This window comes from Dama dama, chromosome 5 (assembly GCF_033118175.1).
Source record: "Dama dama isolate Ldn47 chromosome 5, ASM3311817v1, whole genome shotgun sequence".
Classification (NCBI taxonomy): domain Eukaryota; kingdom Metazoa; phylum Chordata; class Mammalia; order Artiodactyla; family Cervidae; genus Dama; species Dama dama.
The window spans coordinates 8,972,672-8,978,671 of NC_083685.1; the positions used below are offsets into that span (position 1 = coordinate 8,972,672).

The 6,000-nt window shown below is 44.0% G+C and overlaps 1 pseudogene; it reads right to left on the reverse strand.

Annotated features, from left to right (window-relative positions):
- Positions 1–5,730: 5,730 nt before the first annotated feature.
- On the reverse strand, positions 5,731–5,774 carry LOC133058128 (U7 small nuclear RNA; annotated as a pseudogene).
- Between the last annotated feature and the right edge of the window lie 226 nt (positions 5,775–6,000).

A 6,000-nucleotide genomic window follows, 5' to 3' on the forward strand; every position in this document is an offset into this window, starting at 1 on the left:
TACTGGCGTGGGTTGCCTTTTCCTACTCCAGGGAATCTTCCTGACCCAGGAATTAAATCCTGAGTCTCTTGCCTCTCCTGCATTGGTAAACAGATTCTTCACCACTGTGCCATCACTGAGGCCCATACATGTATGTGTGTGTCTGTGTGTGTGTGTGTATAACTGAATCACTGTTGTACAGCAGAAATTAACACAACATTGTAAATCAACTATATACTTCAATTGAAAAAAAACAAAAAACAAAAACTAAACCCTAATCTTTCTACCCTGGCCTTGCTTACCTCTCTACCCACACCCACTGGTCCGGAGACCATCCCCACCCCTTCTCACTTCCTCTTACAGATGAGGAGCCCTCTTTCCTCCCACATGAACTCTTGCCAGACACCACCTCTAAAAGTCCCTCCCTGCTCCCTAGACTGGACTCAACATTTTCCCAGGATGTCACACCTCTCCCCTCACCTAACCCCAGGCACACAGCAAGTCCTCTCAACATTGTCACAACTGTCTGTCTTCTCACATGGTTTCTAGGAAAAACCTCAGGAGCTGGGCTGGGACCAGGGTGAGAACCCAAAATGTAAAGGGGCAACCAAAACAACAACAACAAAAATTCAACTAAGAGAAAGACTACATTGTTTTTTCTTTTTTCCCACCTTTTTTGGCCACACTGCACAGTTTGTGGGATCTTAGTTTCCCAACCAGGGATTGAACCCTGGTCCTTGGCAGTGAAAGCAAAAGTCCTAACCACTGGACTGCCAGGGTATACCAGGGAAAGATTACAGATTCAGGAATCAAACTGTATGCCAAAAATCGTCAGTGAACAAAATGTCAACATTTTGAATGGGATGGGTACTGTATTACTGGTCTTTCCCGTTGCCTCAGGCTCCAATACGGCACTTTCACTGATCCTGTCTTCATCTGTCCCTGTCTGTATTTAAAATTTTGATCATTCTAAACACTTCTGTGAAAACCCAGCTCTGAAAAGACCTGTGGGCTTGGCTTGTGGCCTGTAAGGAGATGGGGCAGGGAGAAAAAAAGTGAGAGCTCCCTGGTCTAGGCTTCAGGGAATCCCAGGAGTGGAGGAGGGGAACCTGGTGGAAGACCCAGCTCCAAAGTTTTCTTGCATCCAGTAGAGTCTTTTCCACTCAGTATCATAATTATTTTTTTCATCATACTTTATTTATCATGGTCCTTGTAGTCTCAGTTTTGCAACTATTAAAAACAGCCAGTTAATGAGTTATTTGCTGTTTGCTAGGTGGTAGGCAAAGTGATTTGCAAATGTGTTGGGGACAGGGGTTTTCTATGTGAATGTCCCCCACGCCACCCCCCAGGGCCACCTCCTCCAGGAAGCCTTCCCTGACCTGAAGCCAGATTAGATACCCCTTATCAAGGCTCCTGCAGCCCCTCTCTTTGTTCTGGCTTGAACCTCTTTGTTTATTTCTCGTCACACGGTTGTGGTTCTCCATTTATGGCTGAGGAAGCTGATGCACAGAGTGGTTTAGTCGCACGCCCACGGTCACAGAGCTAGGGCGTGGTGAAGCTGGTTACTTGGACACTTGTTATTCTACTTTAGAACTCAGACAAGAGACAGAGGTTCTTCCAGGATAGCCTAGGAGGGGAGAAGGGAAGAGAACGCTACTGATAATTCCATTTTCAGAGCAACTGATTTGCAATTCACAAGTATTAAATAACAAAGCTCTGGTAGACTGAATCATGGTTCCCCAAAGATGTCCATGTGCACCTGTAATGTGTTACCTGATATGGAAAGAAGGACTTTGCGACTGTGATTAAGTTAAGGGAGTTTAGGTAGGAGGATTATCCCGAGTTATCTGGGTGGGCCTGATACAAACCCAAGGTCTTCATAAGAAGGAGGAAGAAGGATCAGAGTGAGAAGTAGGAGATGTGACAACACAAGAGGTTGGGGTGATGTGAGGAAGGCCATGAACCGAGGGATGCAGGTGGCCACTAGAAGCAGAAAAAGACAAAGGAGTGAATTCCCCTCCTCATCATCTCCAGAAAGAACACAGACTTGCCATCATCTTGATTTTAGACTTCTGACCTCCAGTTGTTGTTGTTCAGTTGCTAAGTCATGTCTGACTCTGCAACCCCATGGACTGCAGTACACCAGGCTTCCCTGTCCTTCACCATCTCCTGGAGCTTGCTCAAACTTATGTCCATTGAGTCGGTGATGCTATCTAACCATTTCTTCCTCTGTTGCCTGCTTTTCCTTTTGCCTTTACTCTTTCCCATCATCAGGGTCTTTTCTAATGAGCCGGCTCTTCACATCAGGTATCCGAAGTATTGGAGCTTCAGCTTCAGCATCGGCCCTTCCAGTGAATATGCAGGGTTGGTTTCCTTTAGGATGGACTGGTTTGATCTCCTTACGGTCCTCTAGAAATACAAGAAAATAAACTCCTGTTGTTTTAAGCCACTGAGTTTCTAGTAATTGGTTGTAGGAGCTATAGAAAATGGATATAAAACAATACATATATACAGTATTAAAAAAAAAAACAGACCCCAAATGGAGTCACTTGTGCTGTTGACTTTTAAAAAAAAATGCACAACGTCAGAGTTGTGAGTTATGTTTTATTTGGGGCAAAATGAGGACTATTTAGCCCAAGAGACAGTATCTTGGATAGTTCTGAGAACTACTCCCAAGAGGTAGGAGGGAAGGTCAGTACATATGTGATTTTGGTGAAGGGGAAGTACGTGCAATCAAGCACACATTTTTTGCAGAAGGTTTCTGCTGGTCATGAGAAGCAATCATCACCATGAAAGATTTCAGTGCTTTTCTAGGTATGAGGAGATTCGAGAACTGGGTCCATAAAATCAGCTCCTGAAAAGTTCTATCTGAAGACCTGTTCCGTCAGGTTTTCCCAGAGCACAGGGGGTCTTATTTCTGCTCTCCACCCTGAACTCCTTTCAAGGGGTGTTGAAAGTCAGCAGCTGTTACAGCACATGATATAATCATTGTAGAGGTAGCAAGTCCTGATAGCAAGTGCCAATTTGTAGTTGACCAGGCTAAACCCCACATCAGCAAACCAAGACTTAATATCTAACCTAATTGCAGTTACAACGTCCTCCAGGAACGTAGTCTTAACTGGTCACTCTGGAATTTTCTGGTCAGTACCAATGAGGTAATCTGCCACACAGCCCCTTTCTGTCCCTCGTAGGTAGGTTTCCTAAGCCTGAAACAATTCATTCTTTTCCCCTTTCTGCTATAAAAGGCTTCCTTTTTGTCTAGTTCCTCAGAGCGTCTTTCTACTTATTGGATGGCATTCTACCCATTTGTGAATCATTCCTGAATCATTCAATTAAGTCAATTCGATCTGAAAATTTTGCTCAGTTAAAATTGTGTTATTTAACAACTATTAAAAAAATTATTAGAATGTCATAATACAATATGTTGCAGCCAATTCTTGGGCATTATATCATTTTCACATTCACTCAATTCATTGGACAAGAATTTATGGAGTGCCTATGCAACCCATTCCAGTATTCTTGCCTGGAAAACTCCATGGACAGAGGAACCTGGTGGTCTATGGTCCATGGGGTTGCAAAGAGCTGGACATGACTGAGCATGCGTGCATGCTCCACTGAGCACCAGTCTGGAAATTTGGGGTCCATCAGGGAACAAGCAGAGTCACTGTCCTTGGTGGCATCCACTCAGGTGGGAGATACAGCCAAACAGCATGTAAGTGAATAGGTTTGCCATAACATATGTTAACATATGCATATAATCTATGACTATTTAAATATGTCATTTTTAAATGAATCAATTTCAGTAAAGTTCTTAGAACATGACATGTACAGATGCGTGTCAAATAAATAAAATATGATATCAAGTAGTAAAAGAGTTTGAGAGAAGGACTTCCCTGGCAGTCCAATAGTTAAGACGTCATCTTACGATGCAGGGGATGTGGGTTCAATCCCTGGGCAGGGAGTTAAGATCCCACATGTCTCACTGCCAAAAAGCAAAACATAAAACAGAAGCAATACTGTAACAAGTTCTATAAAGACTTTAAAAATTGTCCCCATTAAAAAAACCTTATAAGAAAGAAAGGGCAGGAGAGAGAAACAGAGCAGTCTGGGGGACATGGTGATGGAGGCAGCTGTTTAAGTGGTCAGGGAAACCTCTGGACAGAGTGACATTTGAGCAGAGGAATCACTCAGCGATTTCCCCCAGTTTGTCTGTCATACAAGAGCTGTTAAAACTTTTGGGGGCAGCAACATGGATGGATTTAAGAGATGATCAAGCTTTAGTATGACAGACACATTTTTACATCCTGGGACTTTCCTGGGGGTCCAGTGGCTAAGACTCTGCACCCCAAATGCAGGGGGCCCTGGGGGTCGATCCGTGGTCCGGGAGCTAGATCCCATATGCCGAAACTAAGACCTGATGCAGACAAACAAACAAATAGATAAACACTAAGGCCGACCTCCATGAAAAAAAATTGTTATGTCCACATACAATGGCAACCTGTGTAAAACGGATTCCCCTGGTCTACAGTCCTAGGGAAGGGTGTTCAGGATATGCCATATTGATAACAGAATGGAAGTCAAAAAAGCCCCATAACACAGATGTATTTATGTTAACATTTGGGGACAGTCACCTAACATGTTAATGGCCCGTTTTCTTGGGGATGGGATTAGTGGTGGCAAATAATTAGTACTTTCTTCTTTCTACCATCCGCGTTATACACATTTATAGAGGTTATGATGATGCTAATACTTAGAAAAGTTCTAATAAACTAATTTCATCTGAGAGAGAGAGAGAGAGAGAGTGTGTGTGTGTGTGTGTGTGTGTGATTAACTGGCTATTCTGAAACTTCACCTGGCCCACCAGAGTTCAACCTCCTGCAGAGAATTCTCCTGGCCAAGGATCCTTTTGTCCTGGCCTGAGTGTATTTCAGAGCGGCTAGAAGGTCATGTTGTTATCAACCAGTCAATGGGTCAGAAGAACCTTCAACAGCTCCAGCCAAATAGACAGAAATTGCTTCCAAAGGTCCTTTGGGGGCCTCCTGCAGTCTCTTATCAGTATGATCAGTGAACTTTGGACTTCAGAGAAGTTTCTCAATGTCCTTGTGATCAGCAGACCAAGTAAGCCGTATACCCCTGCAGGAAGAAGGGCGCATCCCTCCTGCTCTCTGGGCCTCAGTTTACCCAACCATAAAATGGGTAGATTCAACCAGCTCAGTGTCATTCAACACTTTTTTCTTTTTTAAAAAAACAAAACTCATACTCTCTTCTGATAAAGACAAAAATTTCACATCCTTTCTGGGGGATATAGTAAATACTGAATTTGCTTTTTGCCCACAGCCCAGGACTCTGAAGACATGGCCAGCCTCCCACGCTGGGGTAGGGGAGCCCTGGGTACCTGGGGCCTCTCTCAACTCTCGGTAAAGCTCTCCAGGGTGGTGACTGCGTGTTCCAGCTCTGGATAGACTGCCTGGGTGAGAGTCACTGGACATAACACAGGGTGTCATGTATTTTTCTTTTTTCCATGGCAGATTTTCTGGTACAGACAGAAAAGAAAGAAAGTGCAGTCGCTCAGTCGTGTCTAACTCTTTGCGACCCCATGAACTGTAGCGTAGCAGGCTCCTCAGTCCATGGAATTTTCCAGGCAAGAGTACTGGAGTGGGTTGCCATTTCCTTCTCCAGAGGATCTTCCCAACCTAGGGATCGAACCTGGGTCTCCTGCATTGCAGGCAGACACTTTACCGTCTGAGCCACCAGGGAAGTCCTACTAGAAAAATTATTAAAAAGCTGTAACACTTATTTTTATTTGTTAGATCTGGGAACACTAGGCCGGGTTCAAATTTGAGCCTCTGCTTGTAGGCTGTGTTACTATGGGCAAGTTCTCTCTTTTCTCTTTCTTCCTCCCTCCCTCCTTCCTTTCTCGTACTCTCTCCTTTTTCCTTCCTTCCCTTCTTTCTTTTTATTCCCTCTCCCCACCACTTACTTTTCCATGTCAAGTCCTTTCATCTTAATCTTAAATGTGCA